Consider the following 14400-nt stretch of genomic DNA (forward strand, 5'->3'; position numbering starts at 1 on the left):
CGGCAACGTATCCAAAACTTTCGAAACATACGTCGAGTGTACATCTTAGGAGATAAGCGAAAGAAACACGCGCCATATTCTTGAACATATCGCAATCTTTCTCGAATCGCCGGCACTCGGGGTAGACACCTCGTATATTTTTCCAGTTGACCCCGACATACAGGCGGGTTAAGGCCGGTTATACGACGAGCAAAGTCGAGATTTGTATGCTTAATCTACCTAAGTCGTTTATTTGAGCCCCTGGCGATGTAACAGCTGCACCACGGACAGTCCGGAAAACGCGCGGAAAGAGACCACCCTCTTTCTCTCTCTCTTTTGCTCTTTCTGCCGCGCATTTGTTTATTTTTCTTGGCTATCTTAATTACCGAAAGATAGAGCCATCCATTCTTCCCTTGACGGCGACGCCGTCGTCCACTTTTTTCCATATCTTCCTCTGGATTTAGAATGCCGGATAAACTATTATTTATATTTATAAATAATGTGAATTCTTTATATCGCGCGGAGTATTTGATATATGAAAGGGGATAATTATTACAAGTATTCTTTATAATCTTGACCAAAATGATTAATATTTCTTATATACCATGCAAGCCATTGAATTTGGAATTATTTTCTGATTCTCATTTTTATCAGAAATAACAGATAAACAATAGGATATATATTTTTTCTGCCTTCCCTCCTTTTAAGATAAAAAGAATCGGGTCGCGAACCAAGCATCTTCGTGATGAAATTTTATACATTTCTGGCTTCTCTCTGTGCAAATTAACCGTCGGCGAAAAAGCGCACGATGGTCAGTTCGCTCTCTTTTCAGCGGCTAATTTTCGTTTGATTGCGAAAGAGAAAAGGGGTTGGAGACACACGGAGGATCTCTCCCTTTGGCTCCGTTTTTTCCTTTTTTTTTATTTTCACGTATCTCCCTCGACGCGGAGACGTTAGCACATTGCTAATTAGTCGATACCGACTTTGTGGCGATATACGCCTTACTGCGTCGCGCAACAGGAAACAGTTATTGCGAAAAATTATTCGCATAATTGCGAAAAGTTAATTTTAATTACGAAAATTATTGCGTTTGCGTATATCATATCTGGCATACCGATTTTTTCTTACCGATGAAAAAAAGTAGCCTTATAAATGTTTTAAAAGTTACACTAAGAGAATTTTTTCTTAGAATTTACCCTGAAAATCATTTTAATCGTGGAACAATATGGTGGAAAGAATTTTATGAGAATTTCTCTGATTAATATTTATCACAATAAAAATAATATCTATCACAATAAAATATAAAACACATTTGATTAATTTTACTAAACTGCATACTAAAATTGATCAAACATATTTTATATTTTATTGTAATAGATATTATTTTTATTATGATAAAAATTAATCAGAGAAATTCTCATAAAATTCTTTCCATACCATATTCTCCCACGATTACCATGATTTTCAGGATAAATTGGAAGAGAAAATTCTCCCTGTGTACAGTTACTTCTGCGCCGCATTATTTCATGTTTTAAGTGCAAAAAGATGAAATATTTCCAATCGTTGAATCGAATTTCTTTTGAAGCCCTCTTCGCTGCACTATTTATTGCCACCGCGAATCGGTGCCGGATACATTATTAACATATTGTTTGATATCTCGAATGTCGACGTTATTATGCGAATTGGCCGCGCGCATACCTATTTTATACTCCACATAGTGCGGTATTTTCATTACACACTCGCGCCCTTTTTGAGCGGCTTCGTGAACGGCGGGTATACGTGAGACGCGGTTGACATACGCTCGCGCTCATGCTTCATCGCTATTTATGGCAAATAATCATACGCGACTGTATCGCACAATTTACATTGCGTTTATTTGACTCTAATGGCGCGGCAAAAATATCGAGTTAATATTGACTCGCGTTTGTAACGCGCGTGTATTTGACTGCGTCCACAAGTTGCTATAATCGACTATCATCGTTTCAATAATGATTATGGTTTCTGAATTTTATTATTAGTAGGAAGATACATTTCTAGGAATCAATATCTATGATGTTTCAACAATTTCATAAAATTGTGACGATTATTAAAGATACAAAATCATAATTAAAAAAATTTTTTTATAATAGATATATTATTTTCTCTCATCTCCGAAAATGTGTGTTAACGACAAAGTATTTTTACACATTGATTTGATTATTATTTCACAATTACTTGTAATCCCGATTCTCTGTTTATTACTACTAATCGCTGTTAGTAATAATCACAGTTCGAACTGCTGACAACTTTCGACTACAGAATGAAATAAAATCGTCCAGCAAATCCGTTCGTAATCAGTTCGTCGGTGCGGAGAATACAGGTGGACAAGTAATATGTGTATTGTATCGGTCGTGCTCGCATCACTCCCGCGGACGTATGTATACAGCCGTTCTATCGAGGGAGGGATATGCGGTGTTTGGCTCGCAGCCGGGGGTTGGAGAGTGCAATCGTACCGTTTGGCAGCCTGTTTGAATGTTTTGCGACGAGTTTATTCGAGTTATCAATTTCCTGGCAAATATCTGTATTTCCGTGCACCCGTACGTTCTCCCTCCGGCCCCTATTTTCATTCCCCTGTCATTCTTCATCCCTCTCGTCCGTGCCTACGGTAGCATTGCACAGTTGCAGTTTTGTCAAAGATGCAAATCGAACTTATCCGCGAACCATGCAAGAATTGACATATATAATAATAATGAATGAAGAAAGAATAATACGCGCGCGGCTCTATATTTGTATATTTATAGATTGATTTCATCATTAGATTTTATCATTATGTTATATTATACGAAATAAATGAGATGTAAATGTTATACAAAAATAATAGATAATACAAAATTGATCGATTTTTTTATACATATTTAGATAGTAATTCTGATCCATCGTGCATATTCGGAAAATGTCATACTAATACAATTATTTTTTTTCTCGCTGTATTTTATTTTATGTTTTTATATTGTTATTGCCGTTTTTAATTACGTTCCGGAATTTGCAATTCTCATATAGCATCACCAAAATTGCACCCGTATAAAATGGATACGTAATGTGAAAAGTTATGAAACAAAGTCTAAACGGTATCAAGGGTCATAAAAAATCATTGATAATTTCGAAAATAAAAAAAAAAACAGGGTTTGTTTCAACATACGCGGTCGTTTTAAAAAGGCACTTCCCCACGTAAAAGCGCATGATGCATCACAGGGGTGCACACATGGAATGGTCGAAGGGCCACGTGTATTAGCGCGTTATCCGCGCGTGTATTTTTTTTACGCGCGCATAAATATATGCGGTAGTAATATAACATAGGAACGCCGCGCGCTCGTGTCTCGACGAGGAATGACGGTCATGAAATGGCGAACGTAAACCGGAAGTGTCGTGATTTTTAACCCGCCGCGAATGTATGACATCGTTTTGTCGGTTTTGCGTATTTATACGTTCACGTAATTTTTCGTGAATCTCTCCGAGAATCGTTTTCGTACACGTAGTAAAATTCAAAATAGAAATATTTGAATCAAACGTAAAATTGTTTGCGTGGCTCATTCATTATCATTATATTTCTAGGAATCGAGAAAAATCTCGAGATAATCTTTATTTACATGTAGCATCCAATCACAATAATAGATTGTCTTTTTGAAAATATTTTATAAATACCGAATTTATGCACTGAGAGAATTTTCTCTTAGAATTTACCTTGAAAATTATGGTAATCGTGGGACAATATGGTATGGAAAGAATTTTGTGAGAATTTCCCTGATTAATATTTATCACAATAAAAATAATAATATATCTATCACAATGAAATTTAAAACATGTTTGATTAATTTTACTAAACTGCATAGTAAAATTAATCAAACACATTTTATATTTTATTGTAATAGATATTATTATTTTTATTGTTATAAATATTAATCAGAGAAATTCTCATAAAATTCTTTCCATATTATCCCACGATTACCATGATTTTCAGGTTAAATTCTAAGAGAAAATTCTCTCTGTATATATACATGTAACATTGAAATAATTACATTGCGATATACATGCATATAGGATACATTTTTTTAAGAATATCTTTAAATTCTTGTCAAAAGATAACTTGAAAAATTTAATTGTATATATTTTATATTAAATACATGTATTATTATATTATATGCATGTATATATACATATATAGCATATAACTACTTTAGGAATAGAAAGTTAATAATAAAATCTCAGAATATGAAAAGTTAATATTGAAGTAAACGCAATACTAAATGCAATAAATTAATATTGAAATAACACTGTTATAAAAGAAGACTTCATTCTTTTATTATATTATAAATAATGAAAGTAAAAAAATTAGAATGTCAAGTAATATTCCGCAGTAAGCGCACACATAAGAAAATGCATTGCTATCAGCGAAAAGTAAAAAAAATGATCAAAGTGTGAAGGGGATTAATATACGTGCGATGCATCGAGACGGTGCATTACGTAAATTATAGCTTCTTGAGGAAAGCAGTTAGTATAGCAACCGTTACGACGTACTGTCGTACGTCATAGGTAAAAGGCCGTATAAACGTCAGTTATGTCAATCATTCTTTAATAGGAATGAATTTTCACCGACCGCCACTAAATCACTATTGGCCAATAACGTTTATCGTTAACGAAACATCGCGTACGTCGTTGGTACTGAATTGATGTACCACTTCGCCAATGAGATATAGTATAAATACTCGCAGACGTGATGCTGCAACTATGTTAAGCAATCGAGTGAGCGCGGGGTAAAATCGAATTTGCGTGTAACACGCGTAATTGCTATAGCAGTAAATCGATTGGAAATTAATGTCCCTTCAGTTTATCTATTAAATAATAGCAGTGGAACATTGTATAATTCTTTTACGTGAAAGATTTTTTTACTGTGAGATATATATTACAGATACTATTTTATTTTATTAAAACAACGTACTTTAATATATAAATAAGTAGTATAAAGAAAAATAATGTTTATTATCACAAAATTATATATATAAACTTGGCCATATTATTAATATTAATATTACAGTATTGAAGTTATCCATTTAAATTTAAATCACATAATTTATAAATGTTATGAGAAAACTTTAAGTACATCATAATTTTTTTCAGATTTCATATCTTGATTATTATTACTGATAGCTTATCTTGATTATTATTATTGATACTTGTTGAGATATAATGTACATACCTATAGCACAAAATGATTACGATTTTATTATACTTTTTAAAATAATTACAATATATATATTTTCAAGGATACAGCTTTCTCGCAAATGAGTGATGCTTAAACACATTCACCAATGCCCGCGTAGAAGTTTCCCTCATTTATATTCTTAGAGCGAGCCGCGAGCCGGCACCCACGATTTACTATCACGTCGTACGAATTATTTAGTAATCAAATTTCGCCCGCTTACCGAGGTTTCGACGGAGGCAAGAGAAGGGTGGTCGCGTCGTTGGTCGCTTTTACGATGATTTCTCTATTTTACGGTGGCTGCGTGAGAGGACCATTAGGCAACCGTTGAGATCCGGTGTAAACGTGCCACGAAAGCACTTTAAACCACGAATCAATGATTTCTCATAATCTCAGAAAGTTATTGCTGAAAGATGCCGAATAGATGATAGGAAAATACCGTTTGATGATATTTTTCGATAAAATTATTTTTGATAAACTCTTACTATAATAAAATATACTGTAAAAGAAAAGAATTATAATTTAAAGAATATACAAATATGAAAACACATGTGAAAAAATTAAAACGCGCATAAGTGATAATGTTATGACAATTTTAAACAATATAATGTTATAACAATTTTAAATTATAAGTTTTGAATGTTTCTTGAGAGAGATTTTGGATTTATTTATATAATATTTATATTTCTGGTTATATACACGTACCTATGTACACACATACATTCTTTTACGCTTTTGTGAAAATACGATATCTATATTAGTTTACGCGATTTTTCGAAGATGCATCGTTACATCAGCAACTCGGTATAGCAACTTTTAAAAGGGATGAATGGGATTTGCTCACCGATAATATGCGTTTCGTTATTTTTTTTTTTTTTTTTTTTTTTTCCGTTGCTCATATCGCGACCCAGATAACTCGGCATCGGCCATGGTTAAACCAACAATTCGTTACTGCGGATTATCCAGCTGTCCGCGTCGAGAAAAGGCGAGTAACGCGAAACTCATTATGATGCAGGAATAACGAGCCGTAGTATAGATTACCGGATTACAAACGAACTGGAATTATTGAATTACAAATGATTCCTCCGGTTCCTCTCGCGCTACGCTCGATATTTTGTTTCTTTGTTATTTTAAGATACGACTTTTCGCGTTGGCTTGCATTTAATCAGTCATATGATTCTATTAATACAAATTTAATTTTGATACATAATACATTTTATTTATTATTATGCTTATATAATGATAGTTATGGTTATCATTTTTAATTTATGATATTTAATTCGTTAATTCGAGATGTGTATTGTATCATTAAATTAAATATTAATGCGACAAGAATATTAAAGATAACAGAAATAAATATTTGAAAGCGAATAGCATAAAAATTATTATTTAGGGAAGAAAGAAAGTATATAAGACTGAATCTATGACTGGCGATTTGACTGTAATTAAGATCGATTAAAACTTTTATAAATAATTAGAGATTATTTTTTTTAGATTTCTATAAGATTATAAAATTCTTTATTTTTCTATCGTTTAAATAACACAAGTTCCAAACATAGTGCATAGATGCAAACGGTTGCACTGTATATATGCAATCTACAGAGGCCCTTTGCGACTCGTCCGAATCGAAGTGCGTAAAAATGGACGAGCGGACAGTCTGTGACCCATATTACCTGGAAAATTTTTAATTGCATTTTTTTTCCATTGACGAAGAGGACCAACACACGGTCTGCCTTATGGGTCGCGTTGCATCCATCGCGTTCGTTTGTATTCGACGGGAGCGGCTCGCGAACGGACGCGCAACCTCGATGCGACCAATTACCAATCACTCTCGCGGAACAATAAAGCAAAACCGTGGAAAAAAATTCCCGTCAAAAGTATCGCGTTTCATATGCACCTAGCGCGTCTCCGCGCGGAGTTCGCGGTGGCGTATAACTGTCGCGCAAAAATAAAATTAAAAGCTGAATGCTGTGGAAAAAAAACACGCCGTCGCATCGGTCTCCTTTGTTTACGAAAAAACAATTCCCCACCATGCATTTTTAATTCTCGAGCAATACGAAATTTTATATTAATCGTATAGGGAATCGCGCGTGAATCTTAAAAGTGATGCAAGTGCAGTTTCGGAATACCGGACGATGCATGTCTGATAATTTTTACTCCCAGTGAAAAAAAAAAGCGGTAACTAAACTGATATTAGGTATTAAAAGTGAGGGTTGATGACTCAATTAAGAATTTTATTTTCTCAGCATAGTTTTTATGTTTTATTGCCTGAAAGTCACATGACATCATATCAATTTAATGACATGATAATGTCTAATGGAATTAAACGAGAGTCCAAGTGGAATAGTCGGCGCAATATTAGACAACATCACTCTACACATACTTATACATATAACTATTCTCTCGATTTAATTTCGAGATTGGTTATTTTAAAATGCTATAAAAGCCCTTTTATCATATGCTTCCATTACTTTCCTCATCAATTATCTATGCGTATTTATTAGATAACAACCTTTTTCGAAAATATATAAAATATATAAAAAATATATAGTTTACGGAATATAAAACTCTGGTATAAATTAATTTTTGAAATCGAAATAAGGAACAGAAAAGAGAGATAGAGAGGAGAACGTAAAGTAGTCGCCATCGATCCCGCGAGGGTAGTTAGCTCGTTGAGACTCGTGTGAGGGGAAGGAAAGAGTCCTGCAAGAAGCGAGAGGAGGAAGAAGGACACTATTCATCATGGCCCGAGTGGTGCAAAACTGCAACTGCGGCGACGTGAAACTTGCCGCGCCTCCTCGGGCGCACAGTCGTCGTAGAAAGGTGGAAGAAGCAGGTTGAGGGTTGGAGCGGAAGGACAGTAGGGGCAATAGAGGTGGCGCAGTATTGGCGGTGTCGTAGTACGGAGTAAAATAACTGAGAGACCAGCTGTTCTCCTTCTTCTCCTTCCGAACTGCAACCAACTAGGCGGAGCTCGCGGATCGAGCTCTATATAACAGCTGCATGTGCATTGGACACCTAAAGACTCCTCCGCTTGCATTCTTGCGCAATAGAAACGATCTTCGTCTCTCTCTCCGTCTCTCTTTTTCTCACTTTATTTATCTTTCTGTATATTTTGTGTATGTGCGAGTCAAGCTTGCGACTCACATGCAATTTATACGCGATGTTCGCAAAAGGATGCACGGTTTAGTAGAGTTTTACTTTTCAAGTAGGTTGTGGACTTTATTTTTTCCTTCGTGAGAGCATTTAATTCCAAGCGATTGAGGTTCTCTCTCTTCCTCTCTCTCATAATTATTTTTCATTTTTGATGATATGCATAAATTTATTATCTTATTATTATCTTATTTTTTGATATTAATTATTTATTATTTTAGAATTTTAATATGAAATAATTATCTGCTATATACTAATTTAATTTCGTGTGTCATGCCGGATATATAATGAAATGATACATTAAATTTTTAATGATTTATTCCATATTAGGGAACATTGAATTATCTTTTGCAATTATTAGTAATATATTTCTTCTCTCTCTTTATTTTTGGGAATAACAAAGAATTCGTAAAATACTCGAATTTTTAATAAAATAAAATTTATGTAAAGGAAAAGAGGCACACACAGTAACTACAACAAAATTTCTTTCGTTTATTAATATGTTAATAAAATAATAAATCTCTGACATCAATGGATCTTATTAGGAGATTGAAAGATTTTTTTTTCGAAAATGCACTTTGCATAATTAATTCTTTGTACATTACCAATAATAAAACACGCGAATACGTTTCTATCTCAGGTGTACTATAGACCTATGTAATCCTGTGAATTTGTTACCTCGTCGTCAGGTCGATGACTCCTTTCTTGACTATCACGATCTCATATGGAACCGCGATCGTTTCACCTTTTCCTCCCAGCTACCCAGTCGATGTCGTATCTTCCGCTGTTCATCCTCCCCGAGGAGCGAGAATATTTCGTTTGCGAAAGGGGGGTTAGTGATTTTCTCGTGCGTGTGTTGGTGATTCTCTCTTCCGTCTTTCGTCTTCTGTCCCGTCGTTCCTATGCTCGTTTAACGATCTGGCTCTCACTAGAAATAGAAGCTCCGCCTCCTAGACCGGAAGAACTGAAGATTGAATGAGAGGGAAAGAGATAGGAATAGAGTGAAAGCGTAGGCGGAAGAGGAAGAGAGAGAAAGAGAAGCATCCTCCTCTGTAACGTGGGAGGACGAGATTCCTTGTGAAGCTCTGGGCGTGGTGAGGGAGGAGCTTCCTATACTGTATACGAACTCGTTTATATCCGGCGACGACCGGAGCTTCTGCGCCCGGATGCACCTGACGTCGGCATCGACATCGTCGAGACTGTCGAGATCGTAGATTCGCGTTCGCCAAAACCGTGCATCCTTATATTTGATCTTTCAGTCTTGGAATACATAATTTTTTATTGGGGCTATTGTCGCGCAAAATATTTTTTTTAACTGCAACATTAAAAAAAAAAGTTTATTGACTATTTAGCGTTACCATTATGATTCGTCGTATTATATCGTTTTATTAATTATAAAAAATGTGCTAGATAATGATATTATTGTTTATACATTTATTATATATTTCTATAATTAGAAAAATTATTTTACGATAGAGCAAGCATCACACACACACACACACACACACACACACACACACATGCACAATCGATATTTGCGAGTTTAAATTCGCTCACTGGACCGTCTGGACTTTTAAACTCAAATATTGTATATATTCAAGTAAAAAGATACAATAGATTCGACTATATTACGGGCGAATTCTACATATCAGTTGCGCAGAACACAATGGAACGTAAAAGCTCGAAATAATTTTAATCAAAGACGTTAATTTCAATTTATGATTCACGGCGGATTCAACTGGGCTTTAACATAATTTAATGAAATTCGGTGCTAATGCAACATATTTGGCATACGTATTCCGCTGGATGGAGTAGAGTTTCCCTGTAATTTTAATTAAAAGTATTGATTTAAATTCATGCTACATGGCCCTCCACATATTAATTCGATTCATTTAATACGCGTCGTCAATTTTATTCTCATCGAGTGGTCTGCGACTGTAATGCAATCGCAGAGATATCTTTTGCGGAAGAAGGTCGATTGACTTGTGAAATATTTCTTGCGCGTTTAGGAAATCTTTTTTTTTATTCATGATAATACTCATGCTTGTCAATTGTGAAGCAGAAAAATTTGGAGTGATGATATATGTATAGAGAATATAAAATTTACGCGGAACCCGCCAATTTCGTGTAACTTGATGAACACGAGACTTCGTAATGAATGTAACGAAGAGGGTTAATTTGGATTCGTAGTGGATTTGACCGAATTTCGAGCTTAATGAAACCCAATAATAGTATATATATACAATTAATGTACGATTTAATTGAAATTTTATTTTAGTTTACAATCAATTGAAAAAAAGATTTTATTTTCTCATGTTCATCAATGTTGTGAAATTTTTCTACAGAACTACTTATTTCTTGAAATTCTCGAGTAAAATTCGATTGCATAAATCTTGTCGCATCTTTATCGTTTATCATCTTAACAAAGAAAACATTTTAAACGAAATATTTGATAAAATTTAGTATATATTCTCCAGACAATATATATTCTTTATTTTAACGCTTGAAAAAAGACATGCATTTAATATGTTCATGCACTCGCTAGCTCGTGGCTCGATTCCGCGTTTCGTATGTAGCATGTGCCACGATCGACGCGGCCCGTTTACGTGACAATGACGAGTGCGGAAGGGTAAGAGAGACGCAGGAAGGTGGTGGACGTCGCATACAGGAAGGAAGGTTAAACTGCGCAGTTTGCCAATTTGCCGCAGGCGTCGTCGCGCGGTTCGTAGATGCGCCATACCGTCAAGCCGCGTTTAGCGGACCGGAAGATGAAGTACGCGAACGAACGAGATTCGGCGAGAGGCTGATTTGCGGTTGAGGAGATTAATATGCGCGCGAGGCTGGCGCACGCCACCTTCCCCCCGGTATATCCTCATCCTTCACCCTCGTTTCACCCGTGTCCGCGGCTTTGCGCCACACACGTCGTTTTGTTCTTCTCTCTTCTCTGGTTCCCTCTCTTCTCTCGCTCGTCAACTACCCCTGCTTGCCCTGCTCCGTCTCTCTCTATCTCTGTCTCGTCGCACCCCCGCAGTCCCATTTGCGAGTGGCGGCGATATATACACACGTATAAATTCAGCGACGCGCACACGTGTACCTACCGTACACCGCGGCCAGTCCCGGGCATTTAGTAATTTCTGTCACGAGCCGAACGTTCGGAACGTCAACTCACGTGTAACTGCGGAGCGAATGGCTGCTCACGTATGCGTCGAGCTTAGCCAGCTATCGCGAGAAGAGGATGGCCTCTGCGAGAAAATTCGAGCGCGCCGCGACGCTGATGGCCTCGAAGCCGCCGTCGGGCGCGACCACGTTCGTGCAAATAGTCTGCACGTGGAATATCGAAATTGTCATCTTATGCGTGATATAAGTACATAGGCAACGCATTCAATTCGACGATTTTTACATAGAAGAATACATAGAACCAATATGAGTTTTCAAAGTTTTTTTTATCAATGAAGAAATTTGGTTAAATTCTACAACGATTTGAAATAACAATATTTAATAACAATATTTTTTTAATATATCTATATTTGTGTGAGAGAATTTTCTTATTATGTATAATCAAAAGTATTGTGCTTGAGAATTTTATTCTTGAAATTGATTTTTGATAGGAAAATTTTCTTTCAATCTTTCCTAATCAAAATTATTCTCCGAACAAGAATCATTAAACGAACTTGTAGTCTTAACTTAGGATAACCATAAATTAACGATTACATATTCTAGGCATAACCAACCAACATTGATGTTTGAATGCGACATGGCAGTTTAAATTAGGTTTACTGGTCGATATGTACGAGGGTTGTTATATATTTCCAGATAACATGATTGCAGATTAATTTAACATAATATTATTCACAAAAATTTATTGAAAAAATAGATTTAAATTTAAATGCTACCGGGACATATAATTTAGAAAATACATTTAGACATATAAATTAAAGAACTCTCTCAAATTACAAGTTATTTAAGTTTTTGCGCACCATTTAGAATCTTTCGATCTCTATCATATAATTTGTTCTCATAAATTTAATAACCGAATGACGCCAGAGGCATCACGAGCCAGCGGTTTTTATATCTGGCAGGTATCCGAGAGTAAACTGCGCGGGGCGTGTTCTTTCTCTGCATTCCGGAGGCATTCCACGTGCCATTCCGCGGCGAAAGGGTTGAGAGGGCGAGCAGTAGGATCGTTCGGTCATTCGGCGGGGCGCAAAGAGCGGCAGAAATCACGCGTGCGGTTTTGCGGGCTGCGTTCCTGACCGCCGAACGCCGAAGTTCGGATTGAACTGTCACCATCAGCCCGTACGCCGCGACCGCGTGACGTATATTCGTTCGTAATAACTGCGGTCGACCAGTCGAGACACTCGGTAAACGTTGTTTTACGAGCCGCGCTCCGTCTTTTCTTTCTCGTGCTCTCTTCGCATGTAACACGTCCCGATGACGCTTGCCAATTCGCTGCGGTGTAACTAAGAACGTGCTCTCGAGGACTCCTCTCCAAAGCGGAGATGTCGAATATTATTAAAGCCGCGACGCGTCAATCAAGTGGCTTTAACCATTGCGGCTTTGCATTTCGAACGTACAAAATAATGCTGTAGCTCGTTGTCATAAAAGCAGCATAAAAGGGGACGACTCGCATCTTTTTTATCATAGAAAACAAACTATTTTTTTTTATTTTCATAAAATTATTTTTATGATACTATACATATTTATTTAGAGATATACAATTAACATTCGCTTTTTTTAATCTCAGAAGCTAACGAGTATTAATATTATTTTAACATATACTATATATAATCTGAAGTAAAAGCTTGTCATCGGGAGAATTCTAAATCTATAGCTCGACTATAGCTTCTTTGGTTAGATAAACAAAGGCATAATGTATTTATGTGTAAATATATTTATATCTAAACCATTTATATGATTATTGAGTTACAAGTTTGGCATATAAATTTTAAAAAAATTAGCATGCATCGATCATTATAATTTCGATAATTTTTCAAAAGAACATAGAATAGATAGCACTCTCTTATCTTGATTCAAGTTACGAGGGAGAAAAAAATATTTCGGTGAGCGAGTTGATAAGTCAAATTATAAAAATGACAAAAATGATTGGTTAGTCATCGACGCGCGATAAAACGATTCGGCGAATCCGATCGCGGTAACACGTGGACGGCTTGATTTATGCTTTGACCACCCTCGCTTAGAAGTGCGCACGTACGCGTTCACGCAATACATATATACGCACAGATACGCCAGAGAGAGAAAGAGAGAGGACGAAACGTTTCGACGTCGCATTATATCGTCGAAGGCGTGGGTGTCGCTAGGCTATCGGCGGTTTTCGGGGGCTGGAGGCTATTTGTCCACCGAGTTACGTTGTTACCTTTTTATTTGCCCGCCCGTTATATATGGCGGCACACATATGTATGGATACGCGTCCATATGTCCGGGCCGGGCCATAAAAATACCAGCGAGAGCCGATACGTCGGGTATTATTAGAAGCTCAAAACAAGATTGCCCGGACGACTCCGATTTTCGTGGCCCTCCACCTTTCGTTTTCTGCACCCTTCGTCGGCCAGCCCTTCGCACTGTCGCCACTCGCCCCTTTCTCGTAGGGCGATCTCGGTGCGGACAGTCGTGCAAGGGCTCTCCTAACCCGAAACATATCGCCGTGGTAATCGTCTCGAATCCCTTTTACGTAAAAACGTTGACGAGTTTCGTCTCCGCGATATAATACGCGATGTTTGATGTTTCTCGATCTAAATCTTTACTCCCTTCATCTTTACGGCATATTACACCTCTCAAACTTATTTTTAATTCGAAAAGAGAAACTATAAGATTTTTGTATATATTTTAAGAAAACTTCTACTTTAATTAGATGATTTTTTTCTCGACATTACTTGTTGATTAAATTTAATTAATTCAATCGAAATTCGAAAAAGTTTTCGCAAAGCTGAAAAAGATTAAAATCCGAAAAGAACAATAAGATTTTTACTCCAACAATAAGACACTCTCAATTTAATTCTATATAATTTTATGTT

At 36.3% G+C, this 14400-nt stretch overlaps 1 protein-coding gene across 8 annotated transcripts in view; it reads left to right on the forward strand.

Moving 5' to 3' along the window:
- Positions 1 to 14400, forward strand: part of LOC145934914 (E3 ubiquitin-protein ligase Rnf220) — a 144219-nt gene that overhangs the window by 8620 nt on the left and 121199 nt on the right. The window lies entirely within an intron of this gene.

This window comes from Prenolepis imparis, unplaced genomic scaffold (assembly GCF_030444845.1).
Source record: "Prenolepis imparis isolate NDT839.2.m4 unplaced genomic scaffold, iyPreImpa1.0 SCAF_1, whole genome shotgun sequence".
NCBI lineage: Eukaryota > Metazoa > Arthropoda > Insecta > Hymenoptera > Formicidae > Prenolepis > Prenolepis imparis.